The sequence below is a fragment of the Tetrao urogallus genome (genome assembly GCF_951394365.1).
Source record: "Tetrao urogallus genome assembly, chromosome: Z".
In the NCBI taxonomy this organism is placed as follows: Eukaryota; Metazoa; Chordata; class Aves; order Galliformes; family Phasianidae; genus Tetrao; species Tetrao urogallus.
Genome location: NC_136816.1, coordinates 36,565,225 through 36,585,169, shown reverse-complemented (window position 1 = coordinate 36,585,169; position 19,945 = coordinate 36,565,225).

Sequence of the window (19,945 nt, the reverse complement as noted above, 5' to 3'; positions counted from 1 at the left end):
CAGAACTTTCTTTTTCTAAGGATGGATGAGGAAAATTCATGATATATTTTTAAATCAGAGATGAAATACATATTTATAATTACTATCATGTGAAAACTGTTGATTTAGTGGTTAGGAAAAATACATTAACAGATGTAGTTTGCTTCATTATGTATGTAATAATGTGGCTAATGTTCTTTTCCTTTCTTTTGTAGCAATAGTAAATGAAGATTTGCATTCTGGGTAGAGGTTTCTCTAGGGGAAGCAGAAGCCTAGACTGACAATCCCTAAGCCCCAAACCTTGTTAAATGCATTTTCAGTCCTGGGGACCTAATGCACTGATTGCTTCCAGAGAAGGAGTCTCACTGCTTCCTCCTTTCAGCCCTATTATTGAAGGTCTAATTACATCTATTATGCTGTTCAGTTTCACAGACGGCTGCCTGGGGGGAGGAGGGCGTGAAGCTAGGAGGGTGGCAGGAGAGAGAAGGAAAAGAGAAAAAAAAACTATAGGGAAGGAAAAAGCGCACAGGCCTCAACTGCTGAGAAATGAACCGATGATGGAACTGACTACTATCTCAGATTATATCTAAACCTCCAAGTGTGTCACTGTAACAAGACATAATGGAGATGGTTCCAATTTTGTACGATTGCCCAGAGAGAACAAATTACTTTGTCAAAAACTTAGGTACTGGATTTAAAAAGCTTTACAAGGCCTTAGCTCATCCAAACAAATCCTAGCATGAAAGTGGAGAAGAGGCATGAAGGAGCAGGGCAAGTGAAGCATTTTTTACCCATTTTTGCTAAGTTTCATTTACATTCCAGCCTGCCAAAAGCCCTTCCTAGGCTCGTTTTCTCAATATAATGCAAATACCTCATGCCTTATTACGCCTTTGTTTAGCCTAGATTGAAACTGTTATCATAGCTTAACAGACCTCAAAATGAGAAGAGAGGAGAGGAGAGGAGAGGAGAGGAGAGGAGAGGAGAGGAGAGGAGAGGAGAGGAGAGGAGAGGAGAGGAGAGGAGAGGAGAGGAGAGGAGAGGAGAGGAGAGGAGAGGAGAGGAGAGGAGAGGAGAGGAGAGGAGAGGAGAGGAGAGGAGAGGAGAGGAGAGGAGAGGAGAGGAGAGGAGAGGAGAGGAGAGGAGAGGAGAGGAGAGGAGAGGAGAGGAGAGGGAAAGGTGCTCATTATTTTTAGATGGCTCCACTTTTCCCATAGGGTTTCCATAGCTGCAACTCATTCCAACACTGATTAAGTGGGAAATACACAAAATCTCAAAAGGTCAAATCTATAATCACTACCCTAAGGGGTTGACATGGAAAACTTCTTAATCCAAATTCAGTTTACTGCAATCTTGTAACACAGTATAGCCAGTGACGTGATACACTGAGGGGAAGAGGGAGGACTCCTAACTGATCTTCTTACAATACCTTAACATTGCAGCATCTTGCCTTGTGTGCCTTTTTGGTCATGATTACCATTATTTTCTCTATTCTCAATGTGCATGTTTGTCCCTTGCGTGTTTGAGTGTTTGTAATAACCAAATGTGTATGAAACTGTGAAAAATTACCACAATCACATGTAATTAAACAATTCTCTGATCATTTCTAAAAAGGTGATCTTCATTAGGTTATTATTTTGCATGATGTGAATCATTTACACAGCCATGTAGAAGTGGTGAATTATACAATTTCCTGCACAACTTTCAAAACTGTGACACAGTTGCATTTTTACCATTATGGAAATATTATGAATGTTCCCTCTTTGTCTTCAAAGTGTCCCTGTATAGTTAGAACCACTCCAAACAGGCCTTTACTAACAATAATTAAACCTAGGTTGTTTTTGTCAGCTGAACCTGTATGGGAGTAGAGCTTTCCCAGAAGATGTTAGAGTGGGGTTTTTTTGCTGTATGTGGCTGAGATTTTGTGTAATAATCATGTGGTCCTCTTGTTTTGCAGTTAAATGGAGCTGAAAGGAATTCATTTATTACATTACTTCAGAGTATGTAATAAATGGCCATACAGGAAAAAATAACAGCAGTTGTAAGATATTATTCTGCAAAACATCATTGTGTCAAAGCTTGCTGGGGATACAGATGAACCTGTCCATGCAAGTCCTGGGCAAAGGTTGTGAAATCCTTTCTCTGGAGAACTTTGATGGACAAATCCTGGGGAAGGGTTGTGAAATCCTTTGTCTGGGGAACAGAGATGGACAAGGCCAGGGGCAAGGAGAGAGAGATGAGCTGCTGCTTAATAGATGTGAAGTGGTCTTTTGTGTGGACTTATCTCAAGGAAGATGGCCATCTGAGGGGGTGTGTGGGGGGGAGGGATGCTCACATGACTCTTGCTCAAGCACCCAGGGATGTCACGTAGGCAGGAAAAGAAGAATAAAATGGGGACCTACAATCATGAGTTTGAGGTTTTCTGGCAACAGATTCCTCATGAAGAACAGAGGTGTCTGCCATCTGATTCCCCACTACGGAATTCCTGCATGCTGACGGACTCTCCTGGGCCTGCTGCCTGAGAGCTGCTGTTTCCTCCTGGATTGGCTCCACGACTGCCTCCTGCTACCCGCTTGCTGCCCAAGGCCGGCCATGCTGCTACTCCCTTCCCTCCCTCCTCTTCCCCCCCCCACTGCTTCTGCCTTGGGCCTTCAAACTGGACCACTGCTGGATCCTGGTGGTGACTACCCCCACTTTACGCCATTCTTGCTTCTTTCCTATCTTTTCTATCGCCCTCCTACCTTTCCCCGTCTCCCAGATTAGAATTTATAATAAACTGGCTGGACCAACATTTGAATCGTTGTTTCTTAATGTCATGCCAGGTATGCAGATATTAAAAGAACCTCATCTCCCTCCCATAAATTGAAGCGAGACAACAGTTAATCCCTATAGGTATGTAATTAAACTCATCAAGATAGTGTGGACTTTTAGTGTGAACTCTTCTTATTCCTCTAAGTAAATAATCTACACGAAGTTTTGAAGGAGAGACCAAAACACTAAGCTTTGCAGAAGGCAATTACTACATCGTTTTAGGCAGACAGTGCTCACCAGAGGAATATTGCTGAAGTGTTACACTTACTTTGTATCTTGAAACAGAAATATATTACAAAGTATAATATAAATGAATAAATAAATAAATAAACAAACAAACACTAACCCAAAGCCAAACAACAACAAATCCAAACATACAGAATATTGTGTCTTCTCATTCTGTGAAGAAAAAAAAAAGTTTTCAAAGTTAGACTTCCAGGAGTTGTAGCAAAGAGATCTAAGTAGAAATAAACCTATTCACAATCAAGTAAGAAAATCCACAACTTTTTAACATATGCAAATAGAGGCAGATTAAAGTTTAGATTTCATCTGCACTAGTAAATACATTAATTTGTTACAAGAGATATTTTAGCTAATTGATTTCCAAACAGAGTGAAATAACGACTTTTTTTCTTCTACATGTAGCATTCCCTGTGAAATAATTTTGCAAGCACAATTATCACATTAATCTGTCAGATCCTGAAGTTTTTGTTTTTTTGTTTTTTTGTTTTTTTGTTTTTTTTCAAAAATACATCAGGACAAATTTATTACTGAGTAGCACCAGAAATAGTAAAAAATCCTACTGCATCTTAGGAAGGCAGATCAAAAGTATTTTCTGGCTTTGGCTACTAATAACTTGAAAAGTACATTATCATTTCGAAAGCCCAAGAAAGACTGAGCAGAAGCCATAAAATATCATAAAAGTATAGTGTTCTTTTTTTTTTTTAATTGGACATAAAGTCCATGTAGCCCATTTCACTCACTATTAGATCAATATTATGGAATTTTTGTGTAAATGAGATACAAATTCTCACAACAGTTGTGAGGTCAGAAGCAGTTCCCAATTCTGTGTGTAATAAAAAACAAACAACATTCAAACTACTTTGAAAGGTGTGGAAATGTTTAGCACTTTTCCTTAGGTCTTACAAAGTTTTTATTAAATTCAGTTCACATTTTCACCTTGCATGGCACGATCATTGCATCTTTATCTCACATCTCCATTCATGAGACTTTACAGTTCCTCCCCTGTGATTAAGTATCACTTCATACACGTATTACATAGGCACAAACAGAATAATAACCTCATTATTACTTCAATGTATGTATCACCAACTTCTCCAGTTCCAACAAGGTCAAGGAGTTTTTAGCAGCCACTCTTTAGTCACTCCGTGGTGCTGCAAAGGTGAGAGATAAGACAGAGATAATTAAAATGCACAGCCATATAATTTCTGGTGATCCAAGCAATTGAATATTTCAAGTGCAATTCTGACTTTAAATGAAGAGTCCCCACAACAATGTGCTAATACAAATGAGTATTAACTTTAGACAAAATCTAAATTCCTACTTACTTCCTTAATTCCTACTTCAAATTCAACATCTTTTTCAGTACGTATCCTTGGGGTCTCTTTTCCAGTTTAATCACAGGTTTTGAACATTTTTAAAAGGATTTGATAAACTTAGAGAATACTCTCTTATTCTCACTTACTTGACTAAAAGCGAACTTTCTTTAAAGATTTCACTCTAATTTATGTCTTTCTTCAAAGATATTTACCAAGAAAAAAATTTAGGACTGTGTGTTACTCAGACAAACAAAGTAACTGAAACTTCTTTCGTAGGATCATAGAGTGGTTTGGACTGGAAGGGACCTTTAAGGTCATCTAGTTCCAACCCCTTGCTATGGGCAAGGACACCTTTCACTAGACCAGGTTACTTGAAGTTCCATCTAGCCTGGCCTTGAATGCCTCCAGGAAGGGAACATCTGCAACTTCTTTAGGCAACCTATCCCACTCAGTCTCACCATCTTCACAGTAAATAATTTCTTTCTAATGTCTAGTCTAAATCTACAATCTTCCAGTTTAAAGCCATCTCCCCTTGTCCTGTGTCTACATGCCCCTATATAAAGTCCTTCCTTAACTTTCCTATAGCCTCTTCAGGTACTGTTAGGCTGCTATAACGTGCACCCCAGTCTTCTCTCCTCCAGGCTAAAAAGCCCCAATTTTCTCTGCCTGTCACCACAGGGGAGGTGCTCCAGCTCCCTGATCATCTATGTGGCCCTCCTCTGGACTCTCTCCAACAGCTCAATGTCCCCGTGTTGGAAGTCCCAGAACTGGACACAGTACTCCAGGTGGGGTCTCATGAAGCAGAATAGTGGGGAAGAATCACATCCCTTGACAGTTTATTTACATTAAATAAGCAAAACCTAATTATTGGGTTAGTGACTGACTCCTCGTGCCGGGAATGGACTCTGCTATTCATTGGATCAGTTACACTGTATACTATCGACAAAATTTGAATTGTCTGCTATTCTGGGATTCAGCACAGATTTGAGCCAAGAACAATCAGTTTTGTTTGAAAATGCTGACTCACTGATGTAGGAAAAAACCTGTTTTAACATACCGGTTTTGACTGCAGTAGTATAAGTAGATTTTCAAGGGAAACCAGTACTTTTAAGCAAGAAATATTCTAGTAGTTGGATCATTTGCCTAAGTATCAAAGACTCAGTCATGCTTCTGATCTCATGCAGAACTCTTAGTCCTTAAACATTAACCAGGCCACTGATTTCTGCAAATGAAAGTTATTTGCTACTGCAGGTATGTCTCTTCCTCCTAAACATTTTTATTTTATTTTATTTGTTTATTTTGGCTGGATTTAATCTATAGTTTTAACTTCCTGAGCATAAACCTCTCTAAGAAGTAGTTAAACTTCAGTAAGCAGTTAAACTTGAGTAAGAGTTTATCATTTTCTTAGGTGAAAGGAAATATAGCTGGAAACATCTGTTTTCCTCTCTGCCTTCATTACGCAATTATATTTCATGCTGACATTTTCATTGCACCATCATTCCCTAGCCCGGAATGATTATTTCTTTGACTACTTTGGTGCTCAAAGAAACCTAATAAGAAGTTTTTTGAGGAGCCAAGGTTCCAGATGACTGAAGTGGAACTGTGGGTTTTGTGGTACTCAAGGAGAGACCATGGCAGTCATGACCTAACAGAAAAGCAAAATGAGAGTTTTGACAAAGACACTGAACTCTTGTACCTAAAAGGAGGTCAAGCTGTTGCAAAATCACTGTAATGTCTCACACAATTCAATAGTGTAACATCCTTAACATGTGACTACATAATACATGCTATCAAAATAAAGCCAGATTTAAAGTAACATCGTAAGCTAGATAGAGAAAATAACTAAATTGCATAGTTAGATGTTCTCCTCTACAGTATAGCAATAGCACTGAGTTCCACCCCACCATCCCTAAAATGTGTCTATTGTCTGAACTCCTGAACTGTCTCCTCTCTCTCCAGAGAGGAGAATTACATGGATCTGCAGCTAACTTTTATTGAGAACTATATTATGATAGAAAGGCTGCTAGCAGTACTTGTGTTAGCTAACTTAAAGCTGAATCAAGATATCTACATACTACTCTCATCTTAAAGTGAAACTATGATGCAGATCCTCCAGGGTAATTACAAACGAAATTCCCACAGATTTCTGTTTCTCCAGAATTATAGGTCTGCACTTACGTGGTTTGTACAGCATCCAGCACAAAAAACCCCACAACATTATGACTAACATATATAATATTGATAGATACTAAATCATAATAGGTACATGCGTCTTTCTATTCTTGGAATATTTACTTTCTTGGAATCTTAGTCAAAGATATGATTGCAACTATTGAGGATTTCATTAATATGACAGAATGGATGCACTGAAATCATGCTGAGCTTATTTTTGACATGCTGCTAAGAGATGTGAAGGCATGTTTGTCAGGTCACTCTTCTTAATAGAGGAAACGTACACATGTTTTCTTGCACATGTCAAATATATTGGTAGTACAAGTTGAGAGCCGCATGGTGGAAAGTAAACAAGATAAAATAAAATACTTACAATCCTAGCAGACTGGAAAAATTGTCAGGTAGGAAAGATTATACTGACCCTCTGTGCATCCTACCTTTCTGAGCTTTTTTTTTCTTCTTTTCTTCCCTCTCCTACTCCCACTGGTTGTCCTATCGTTGTCTGAACTTAACTTGACCGTATTGGAGAAATTACTGTTTTTTAGTTGGTTCTTGCTAATTCACATCTTTCTCATTACAAAATGCAGGCCACAGAAGACTATCTCTTACGTCAGATTTAAATTGCAGGTAGTGTATTATGGAAGGAAACAACTATGCTGTACACTACAGGAATATATTTCTTATATTTATTGATAGCATAACAATTAGGTGATCCGAGAGCCATCATGGATTTGTCGAGGTCAGATTGTGCCTCACCAATACAGTGGACTCTATGATGGAGAGAAAGCATCAGTAAAAGAAGGAAGAACAGTTGATGTTGTCTAACTGGACTAGTGCAGAGCCTTTGACACGGTCTCTCGCCACATCCTTGTCTCCAACTGCAGAGATGATAGTATGAAGAGTGGACTTTGGTGGATAAGGAATTGGTTGGAAGGTCACTGCCAGAGGATTGTGTTATATGGCACTGTGTCCAAAGTAGAGACTGGCAATGAGTGGTGTCCCCAGATATCTGTCCTAGGACTTGTACACTTTAATGTCTTTACCGATGACTTAGACAATGGGATTGAGTGCACCCCCAGCAAATTTGCAGACTGAGTAGAGCAGATGATGTAATGGAAGGAGAGAATGACATCCAAAGGGACATTAAAAAACTTAAAAGGTGGGCCCAAGGGAACATAATGAGGTGCAACAAGGCCAAGTGCAAGGTGCTGCACTTGCATCAGGGCAATTCCAGATAAATATATAGACTGGGAGAAGACCTCATTGAGAACAGCCCTGCTGAGAAGGACTTGGGGGTCCTGGTAGATGTAAATTTTAATGTGTCAGCTGTGTATTCTTCCAGTCTAGAAGCCCAACAGTATCTTGGGCTGCATTAAAACAGGGGTGGCCAGCAGGGCAAGGGAAGTTGTTGTCCTCCTCTACTCTGCCCTTATTTTGTCCCATTTGGAATACTGCATCCAGACCTGGGGCCCCAAGCACAGGAATGACATTCAGTTTTTGGAGTAGGTACAGAGGAGATCCATAAAGATGATGAGAGGGCTGGAGCACTTGTCTTGTGAAGAAAGATTGAGGGAGCTGGGCTTGTTTAGCTTACCTGAGAGGAACTTACATGCAGGAGGGAGACCAACTTTTGATGTGGTCTGACAGTGACAGAACAAGGGGGAGTTGCTTTAAAAGAGGTGAATTCTGGATTAGATATTAAGAAGAAATTTCTTACTCAGAGGGTGGTGAAGCACTGGAAGAGGGTATCTAGAGAAATTTTTGAAGTCCCATTCCTGTAAGTATTCAGGGGATGGATAAGGCTTTGGGCAGCCTGATTAACAGGTTTACAGCTCTCCCCACGGCAGGAGGTTGGAACTTGATGATCTTCAAGATCCATTCTAATCCAGGTCATTCTATGACTTGATGAAACCCTCATATGCTGTCTTTTCTGTCTTTTCTACTAAATCCCGAGAAAGCACCAGGTATTGCAGTTCTCAATAGCACTTGGCTACTTATGAAAAAAATGCATTGTAGAGACTAATCCTCTATATGGAAGATAGGAATCTCATCATACATATGTTCTACACTAACTTTCTTTGTCACTCACATGAAAGTCTTTTCATCAAATAACATTCTTTAGATTATATATGCTATTGGAATTCAATCAAGAACAACAAAAAAAACCCCAAAGCACTATTATTCTTTATAATTTCTCTTTATTCACTCTTTACTAATTCTAATTTTTCAGTTTAAGAAGAAGATGACACTTGTCTGCAACTTGGTCCTCTTGTCATTATCTATATTCTTCATAGTCCATCTTTTTTTTTTTTTCTCATCCTTTAGATGAATGGTATTTTGGAAATAACATAAGTGCTTCTTCTTTTTTCTTACCTATTTAGCATAATGAAACTGTGACTGTAACAATGCCTAATTATAGCATAGTGCCTTCTGCTGTACCAAAATTAGAAACAAATATGATTGTCACAGGCAGACCAATTTTTAACGTGGACAGACAGTGAAGTGACAGGACAAGGGTGAATGGCTTTAAACTAAGGAGAGATTTAGATTAAAAGATGGGAAGAAAACAATAAGTCAGAGGGTCATGAGGCTGTGGAAGTTATGGATATCCCATCACTGGAGTTGTTCAGTGTCAGGTTGGCTGAAGCTCTGGGCATTTTCATCTAGTGGGTGGCAGATCCTGCCCATGGCAGGGGGTTAGAACTGAGTGATCTCTGAGATCATTGCTAAGCCAAGCCATTCTATGATCCTATGATAATTCTATGATTCTATTGCTTAGTGTATCAGGCTAATTGATTATAGTGTCATTTGTTTATTTTTCAAAGTAGTTACCTTCACAGTTTTCCTAATTTGAGTCTATCAAAGCTTTCTTTTTTTTTTTTTTTCTTTTTTTGGCTAAAGTTTCTCAACCAACCTTTTTTTTTCTTTTTTTTTTTTCCTGATGTTTAATTATGAGTGATAACATTTTCAGAAATAATAACTCCGGTAGCATGTTATCTTGTGCCTCTTGCAGATCTGAGTGGAAATGTATATTGACACTCTGTCAACTCATTGGTGGAAACAGACTGACACAAACCAGCTTCCACTGTGTTTATAGAAAGCCAATTTGCAACTTTTTTTGTGTGCATGTTTTGTTTCTTTGTTTGTCCTTCCTCCAACTGTAGCCATGAGTTATAGCAGATATTCTTAATTTATATATTCTTCTCAGTTGGACTTCCCCAAACTCTGTATGGATCTGAAAAAGGGCCTTAGTTCTGGTTTTAATAACATGCCCTCAGAGGCATGTTAACATCAAACAAAAAAACAAACAAAGAAAATAACAAAAACTAGAAACATTTCAAAGTAGATCTACTTGTCTGTTTGCATTCTGCCCTTTCTGTCAGCATTTGAACAGGAACTGCTTAATGCTGCAGAGGAAGGACTGTGCTAATGACCTACAGGATGTAAGCTGAGACAGCAGTGCCAGCCTTTTACCATCTCCTCTTCTTTGACCTTTTTCCTCTCTCATACTATGCATAGGAAGTGAATGCCCCAATGTGGGAACAAAGTTCATTTGGCTAAAATTCAACAATCTATTTAACCGCTGGGGAAATGAATTGACTCCTTCTTTAAACTGCATTCTTCATGGATTGATAGTTTGTAGTTAAGGATGTGTGATGAAGTTTCACAGTTTTTTAAGTGCCTTTAGCCTTATCCCCAACAAGTAAATCCTCTAACATTTAACCTGTGACTCAGTCTCACCCAAAATGTTGTTTTGAGTGTTGCTAGTGGGATAGAAATGTAAGAGGAAAACAAAAGGAAAACATCCACCTTCCCCCCAAAATATCAAACAGATAACAAAAACGACAACAGAAAAATACTTTCAAAAATTATTCAGATAGACTGAACAAGAGAGGATTAGAGATGTCCAGCTGGCTGAAATTTAATTGGCAAAGTTTGGCCAGTGTAAGTAAACTTGCCAAGGTTTAGTCTCCTGTTAGGTAATCTGTTTCCTAATTAAACATATTCATGGCTATTTATAGACTACTTCCTATTCTAAAAACAAAACAAACTAACTAAAAAAATAAGAAAAACCTCTCTCTCCTATCAAAAAAACAAAACCAAACCAAAACAACACACACATACACAAAAACATCATATAAACAGCTTCACAGAGACACATTTCAAACAGTTAAATTTTTGTGATATATTATATACTACTAAACTCAGATGTGTAAAGATATGGCAGAGTACCGAAAAACATCCAGTACAGGTCCTTGTTTGGGCTGAAGCAAAATTACCTAGTCACTACCTACTAAAGAAAACTTGTGCTCTTGTTCTCCTTCCAGGTTTAAGGAATTATGCAAACTATTTTTAATATTTATTTTTAATACACTAATTTTTGTGGAGCATTTGGACCATTCAATTAATTGTTGTTTTTTTTTTTTTTGGTCTAAGATCATCTCCCAGTCATTTATGAGCAGAGGTAAACAAAGCAAGCAAGAATTTGGCCAATAATTTCAATGATTGACAAATTAATTCCATATACAGAAATGTACTGGTCATATTCCATTATGTTATATTACATTTGTTGTTCTTCACAGTAGTTATATTGAAATATTTGCTCCCAAAGTAATGTTTTCTTTTTCATTAGCCCACAGTGTTAGAGGTGGATGTTGGTGGTAAGGCAGTAGAGGTTAAACCTTTCCACTAATATTGCATTTCATTTTGTTGCTGTGTGACAGATGGCAGCAGAACAACAGTCTGACAGAATAGCATTTGACATGGAAGTGCATATGAAGCAAAAGTATGTCACTGAATTCCTCCATGTGAAAAAATGGCATTCACCATTTGACATTCACCAATGCTTGCTGAACATTTGACCAAATAGTGGATATGAGCACAGGGAGGCAGTGGTGATATGTTTCAGCTGTGGTAACGGAAATGTGAATGTCAAGCCGCATTCTGGAAGGTCATGCACAGCTGTCACACCACAAAATGACGAGCATTTTGATTAGCACATTGAGGTAAATCAGCTGATTATGACCAGAGGATTGTGTACAGAGCTGGATATCGGCTATAATATGTTGGAAATAATGGTGGCAGTGTCAGAATATTGCAAGGTTTCTTCCAGATGTGTTGCACAGATGCTCACACAAAAACAGAAAGAGCATTGTTATACTGGTATGTCAGGACCTATTGAATGAATATGAGGCTGAAGGTTACCATTTTCTGGATCTCATCATTACTGGTGACAAGATGTGATATCATCTCTATGTGCCGAAGTCAAAACAGCAGTCCATAAAATGCAGGCATATGAAATCCCCATTGAAGAAAAATGTCACAGTCTTCAATGGGTGAAGTGAGGAGCACTGTCTTTTGGGATAGGAAGGAGGTGATTTTTCTGGATTTTTGGAAACCCAGACAAATCATCAGCTCTGACCACTACAACATGAATCTGAAGACTCAGACTTTCAGAGTCAGGCAAGAGAAGAAGACAGCTTTTCTCTTGCAGCATGATAGTGCCAGACTCCGTAACAGTTTGAAGACTGGACTACATTGTCAGTCTTGGCTGGAATATGAGACTAAATCCACTGTATAGTCCAGATTTAGTGCATTCCCACTTCCATATGTTTGAACCAATGAGACATGGACTGCATGGGCAACATTTTCCTAGCAACAATGTGGTCACACAGTTGTGAGATTTAATCATTTCCACAGGTGCAGATTTTTACAAATGTGGTATGAAGGATCTTTCCATCACCAGTGGAAAGATCATCATCCTCAGAACAAGTAACTACATTAGATATGCTAACCTGCACATCTTATGTGATAAGAAATATTTATGCGTTTCTCTATCATTATTCCCTATCTTCTTCAAAATTTAGTGGTTACTTCATTTCAGGAACCTGCAAAACAATCTAGGGACTATTCTTTGATTCTTTAATGCAGTTTGCTTTCTTCTATTTATCCTAATTCTGAAGTTACATTCCACTTATGCAGAGGCACAGTATTGAAAATATTTCCCTTCCCTCTGTAATTTATATTGTCTATAATCAGCTCATTAACTACCTAAAATATATAGGTTATGAAATACAAAGCTTCGATTTATGAAGTTATGTAAACAATAGTACAGCTTCCTAATATAGCTGCTTTCACAGAATCACAGAATTGTACAGGTTGAAAGTGACTTCTGGAGATCACTTATTCCAAGAATGTTCAACTTTTTTTTTTGCCTGGGCTGCACAGAGTGAAGAATAATTGTTACAGATAAAATACATAGTTTAGTTAAATAAGCAAAAAGTTTTTAAAAAAATATTTTTATTAACATAAATAAGTACAGTGAAGCCATAAAACTAGCAGGATATTTTGTCTTGTATTTGTGAAACTGATGTATCAGTCTGGTTCAGTGGAAGTTATTGCAATTCTTAGTGATCTTTCAAGGTGTTCGTCAGAGAATTTTGAAGAAATTTTATTCTTCCTATGCTTCATCCTTAAAAGCAGCTCACAAATGTCATATTCATGTCATTGTCTTTTGGCAGTATTTACATGATTGTGAAGCACAGGATGTTCTTTAGTAAGAAAGGTTTTATAAACTTTAGTAGAGACACATGATCATATTCTATTTTGAACTGAATATCTGATTGCAACCCTATATCTTCCTTTTGAAAATTGTCAGGTAATGTATTTATGTCAACTGAAAATTGAGTTGCAAACATACCAAAAAATGATGATTTATATTATAATTTTGAAACCTTTTTTTGGTCAAATTCCTTTAACAAAATTCAGAGTAACACTGTATATTTTTCATAAGATTGTGCTTATCCAATCTATCAAAATACATAGAATTATTTGCTGTAAGTTGAGCTATCACTGCACTGCATCCTCTCTGGTCAGCTTACTCACTGTTAACACACTGACATTTTGGTTGTTGCTGAATGTCCACTGCATACCTGGGGCTGGGCTGGACCACTTAGAAGGGAAGAACAGCTGCCACGATGATGTGGGGCATGGGTAGGGTCCCACATGAGCTGTCTTGGATTACATGCAGCTCACAGGCTGCGATCTAGTCCAGCCCCTCTGCTATGAAAGTTCTCTAACGCAGGTTTCACAGTAAAGCATCCAAGTGGATTTTGAATATCTCCAGAGAAGGAAACTCTTTGACATCTCTCATGAGTTTGTTCCATTGTTCTGTCACCCTCAAAATAAAGTTCTTTCTCATGTTCAGATGGAACTACCTATACATTTGTTCCCATTCCCCTTGATCTGTCAATGGGCACCACTGAAAAAAACCTTACGCCATCCACTTGATTCCCATTCTCTAAATGTTAATAATCATTCTTCTCCATTCTGATCAGACACAGGTCTCTCAGCCTTTCTTCACAGGGGAAATGCTCCAGGACCTGAATCATATTTGTTACCCTCCACTAGATTCTCACTGTCTTTCTTGAACTGAGGAAGCCAGAAGAGGACACAGGACACCAGACACAGCCTCATTGGCTTTCTTGGCCATAAGGGCACACTGTTGGCTCATTGCCAATCTGCTGTCCATCACAACATCCATGTTCTTCTCCACAGAGTTCCTGTTCATCCTCTAGCTTGTATCGATGCATGCAGTTATTCCTCTTCAGGTGGAATAAGATGACTCTATACTTGCCTTTTTTGGATGCAGCACAGACTTCTAATGTGTCAGCCACTCCCCCCAGATTCGGATCAATAACAAACTTGCTGAGGATGCATTATATCCCTTTATCCAGACAAACATGCTGAAGAAGGCCAGATCCAGCCCTGACCCCACGGGAGCACCCCTAGCTACAGACTTCCAGCTAGAATCTGCACCACCTTACGCCTTGCATATAAATTAGACTATGTTAGGACAGTTTCAAGATGCTTAAAGACTTTTGAAAGAAATTGTTCTGGCCATAAATCCTTAGGAGTGCTGAAATAGCAGTCTGAGCAGTTATTTGAGAATTTCTACGGACTGCTGGTCATTTGCAATATATGTTTAATGGGATTTTTAAAAATGTTTAAGTTGTTACATTGAACTTTGTGTGAGACAGAAATTGAAGTAAGAGGAATATTAGACCAAATATTTATCTTGCTAGTATTGTTACATCTCCTTTTTAAAATGAATGGAACTTCTTTAAGTTCAGTGAGTGTACAACAGAGATCAAATAGAAAAACAAAACAAAAGAAATTAAAGCAAACAAACAAAAAACAAACAAACAAACAAACAAAAAACAGAAAAAACAACCCAAAATACAGAATCAGATCTTGTAGTATAAGTATATATAAGGTGTAGACAGTAAAGTATTCTTTTATTATCTTGGAACTACTCCTCTGTCTTTTATTTTAGACATCATTTCTGTATGCAATGTTTCTATAGGAACAGACAGAAAAGTGACCTGGACTACAGCTCTGTTGATATGGACCTCCTAGCCTCAGGAGTACCACATTCTGCAGACTATGATGATTAATGTTTCAGAGGAAAAATATTAGCCACTGCAAAATATTTTCCATTGATATAAACCTATAACTTTCTAGCAACTCACTGTTAGAATGAAATGTGGGTCTTCTCCCTTGGAGTTTTCAGGATGTACTCATGAAGACCTCTGATTCCAGCCATTTTCTATTCTGTCATCGTCATCAGTGATACGATGATAGAAGGTGACTTGTCTTCCTATTGAAACAGCGCTGCCATTTCTGATCAATAAAGGCTAGGGTCATTTAAATGGATAGAGATTTGGATGCTGTCAGAAAGAGATGCTTACTTGTTTGTACAAGCATCATTAAGCAAACTACTGATGAAACCTACTATTCTGTACAAAGACTGAAATTTAAGAGGAGACAAAGGGAAAGAAAAAGAAAAATAATAAAAACCCACCAACACTCCTTGTTTTAAAAGTTCAGATCGCTGCTGACAAACAAACAATTCTTCACCCTCTTGTCTCTCTCTTTAACACAAAGAAACATTACATGTTTTAGTAGATAACAAGAGGTACTGTTAAGATACAGAAAATTGAAAACCAAGACTGCAATAAAATTGCAGACACAGGGGAATTAGTAATAGCTTCTCTGTGTTTTAGTAGAATACTTTACTTTTATTCACCCAGCAAACAGTGTTCACAAAACAACAACAACAACAACAAAAAACAGCGAAGAACAAAAGCTATGATTTATATATGTGGACAGGTATACATGGACCCCTGACCTCCTGCTGCTTCCTCAGCCTTCGCACCAGAAGCAATTTATGGAGACCAGTCTAAATAAACATTTAAGAGTCAAGGCCACAAACAGATGGCAAGGAAAATCAATGGCTCCAGAAACCAGCTAGTAGGATCAATAAAAGAGATTAGGCATCACAAGCTAGTGTGGGACATGTACAGATAAATGTGGCTTATACTTCATCTGACAAGGCTCTCAACATCAGCATCAAAACCACCATAGAAACGAGTGCAAGCTGAGTAACCTGTGGAATATGTTCCTTACATGCAAACATTAAACACTGACCTATGAATGAAAGGAATTTATACAAATATTAAAAACTGACCTACGAATAAAAGGAATTTATACACTATATAGGGTATAGGATATTTCCAATTGCTTTTCCAGAGTCACCTCGCCCTATGCCTTTCTTTGCCCATACAAATTTGGAGAACTCTGCTTTTTCTTTGTTTTGCTTTCCAGAAATGTTTTTCAAATCATTTCATTACAAGCCCTCACTGAGACACACAGCTCATGATAACCTATGCCTCTACAATCAGTTTATTATATGATACATTAAGGCAGGAAGCTTCTGCTGAAATCAGTTTCTACACATCTCTCTTGAGAACTTAAAACTTCCCGTTGCATAATGCAGCTCCACACTCTGCAGTATGTCTTTCACCTCAGCCTACTTTCTGTTTGAGCAGTATCAGGTACACAGCCAAATGAAAAGTCATCCTTTTCATCATCAAGCCAGATCATAGATACTTTTTCACACTCAGTATACTTTAAGCAGAGCATAAATATTAATGTTTTATTATCTGTGATCATTCAGCAAGAACATAACACTGAATGATAAAAAGAACCCTGTGTTGTATTTTTCTGTATGGACCTGCGATGATAATATTATTTAATATCCTGCTCAAAACTCCCAGTTCTTGACAAGTTCTCCCTGTCTTTTTCCTTTTTAGCTATTTTTTACAAGCAGATCCATACTTTCTTCAGAAATTACTGTGAAACTTTTAGCCTAGTTGACCACTGAAAGAAGCCAGTAAAACTGCCATAACCAAATAAATGCAGCCTTTGTTGCATAACCTCAAATCTGAGCAGACATCTGAGCAGACAATCCTTCACCTTAGTCCAAGACCTTACTGCTTCTCCTTCTTGTAATCAGTGAACAGGGCAGGAGCAGTAAATACTAAGGATGAACTATCTCAAAGGAACAGTGCACTGGCTTGCTACTGAAACTCATACATCTCCAAAGCAGGAAGTCCTGGGGAAACCCTGTGATTCCTGGTTTCCCTGTGGCTAAAATTATTGAAGAATGGGGATCCATAAGAGATAAAGGTTCCATTATTAAACCCCCTTCTAAAATGGCAGTATCTGGTGTAACATGGCTGCTACTATTAACTATCAATGTGTATCATTCCTTTAAGAAAGAACTAAAAGAGGAAAATGAGCTTTTAAAACCTTATCTCAGATTATTGGAAAGTAAAATTACACTTCTGACAGGGCAAACTACCCATCTTCAACTGTTACTTCACCTCTAAAATTAAGGATTACATTTTTAGAGAAGGAAAGGGGATTTAGATTAACAGGATCGTTGGATCTCTGTTGAATCAAAGAATAAGATGAAAAATTTAGTAGGACTAGAAAGGCCCAACTGAAGGATCTGGGAACCTCAGCAAGTGTCTTCCCAGCAGTATGAAAGTGTCCATACTGAATTCCTCAGTGGCCTCAGAGGCCATTGTCCAGCAGGGTGGCTAGTTGGTTCCTGACCTGAGAGAAACAGGATGCTGAACGTAGTACTTAAAAATTGGAAAGGGGGCTGATGTCTTTCCTATAACTAAAGCTAGGAGACCTGCCCTATGGACATCTTAATTGGGACTTATAAGAGTAACCAATAAACAAGTGTTTAATGATTTGATCCAGCCTGGAGTTCAGTTTACAAAACTCCAACTGTGGAAGCAGCTGGAGGAAAAAACTTCAAAACACGCTCAAAAAAGCGTGAGCAAGAATAACTGTACAGATAACAACAGAAATGTTGGAAGATTTTTGTAGTTCCCAACAGAAGGAAAAAATCTCCAGATGGCCTGGGCATACTGGTCCTTGATTAGCCTGGTGTCCCCCATGTGTTTGTCTTGGGACCAGAGCTCTTCAACATCTTCATCAATGACATATACAATTGAGTGCATCCTCAGCAGATTTGCAGATGACACCAAGCTGAGCAGTGCAGTTGATACATTAGAGTGAAGGGAAGCCATCCAGATGGACCTGGACAAGCTGGAGAAGTGGGCCCATGGAAACCTAATGAGGTTTAACAAGGCCAAGTGAAAGTTGCTGCACTTGGATTGAGGCAATCCCAGGTATTTATACAGACGGGGGGAAGATCTCCTTGATAGCAGCCTTGCAGAGAAAGACTTAGGGGTCCTGGTGAATGAGAAGGTGGACACGAGCCAGCAGTGTGTGCTTGCAGCCTGGAAGACCAACTGTGTTCTGAGCTGCATTAAAATAAGTGTGGCTACCAGAGAGATGGAGGTGATTTTTTTTTTCCCCCCTATTCAGTACTTGTGAGACTTCATCTGAAGTACTGTGCCTGGGGCCCCCAGTACAAGAAGGCCCAGAGGAGGGCCAGTAAGATGATCAGAGGCTGGATAGTCTTTTCCTATGAAAAAAGCTTAGGGCACACTTCTTTTGCTTGGAGGAGAAAAAAGGCTCCAGGAGACCACACTGTGGCCTTCCAATATTTGAAAAGAGCATATAAATGAAAGGGGGTATGACTGTTTATATGTGTTGGTAGTGATAGGACAAGGGGGAATAGTTTTAAACTAAAGCAGGTGTTTTAGGTTAGATATTAGGAGGAAGTTTTTCACACAGAGGATGATGTTGCACTGAAACAGTTGTCCAAGGAGGTTGTGGATTCCCCAGCCTTGGAGGCATTCAAGGTCAGGCTGGATATGGCTTTGGGAAGCCTGATCTGGTCATTGGTGACCCTGCCCACAGCAGAGGGATTGAAATTAGATGATCATTGAGGTTATTTTCAACCCTGGTCGTTCTATGAATGTGTCTAGCAGAGGTAATGTGAGTAAGTGGAGAACAGCAGCATACTATCCCTCCACTGAAAAGAGGGGTATGGTCAGAGTAGCCAATGGGCAAAATTGTGAGTCATGTGACTGGTTATAACAAAAGAGCCCAAATGATGGCATACTGAAAATTTGCACAGAGAGCAGGACTGTGTACCAGGGCTTCATTCTTTGGACTGTACAGTGGGCTACCCAGGAATAGACTGCTCATGCCTGACCAATCTAGGGCAGAGATGTGCATGGAAATATGGAATGTGGTTAAACACAGGACAGCACACATGTATTGCATTTCTGGACACCAATCTCTGCAATCTGTGGTAAATAATGAAGCCGACACAGTGATGTGAGTCTAGTGGACCAAGGATTCATCCTCTGAGAATTTTGCCTGCTGATGGCAGGTGGATTACACTGGGCCCCTCCCTCACTCTGAGGGAGTGAGATATGCCCTGAGGACTCATTTCACTGGTGTGATGGTATGACAGCAGGCAGAAGAAAGTTATGTTGAGTGGTGATTCCCACCTGCCTTATAATCTGACAGGAGAAGGACTTACTGAACAATATAGCAGTATTTTTAAGCCTGCTCTGAAGACAGACTATTAGTTGCTATAGGGGTGGATGAAGAGACTCTACAAGATCTGTGGGATCTAAGTGAAAGGCCTAGAAATAGCAGACCCAGTTCCTTGAAGATTCTGAAGACAACATGGGGCCATCCCAATTAGGATCCATGGTACAGGCACCAATAATTGGGTAAGACACTGAATGAAAATGAAAGTATCTTCTGTTCCCTGTTCCTGAGAAATTGGAACTATCCATGCAACAGAATTGCCCTGGAAAGTGCAAGTAGGTCCAAAGTTGTGTGGCCTACTTGCATCTGGGGGCAGAGTATTGGAAGTTGAGAATTTTTGTATTCTCCCATGTAATAGGTACGTGACCTGCAGAAATTGTGGTCAACACTCTGTTTTTTTGTCAGTAAGGGGAACCTAATCATGTCTCTGTATCATGTTAGGTCCCTCCCTTCCCTCCCCACTCTCCCACCCCTTTTGGTACCTAATTTTCATGACTTTGTGATACATATTAGCAGTATTCCGGAACTTAACATCATATAGTGCACTGAGAGTTAATGTTCCAGTTCTGCAAATTTTCAGTAGTTTCTGGGTTCCT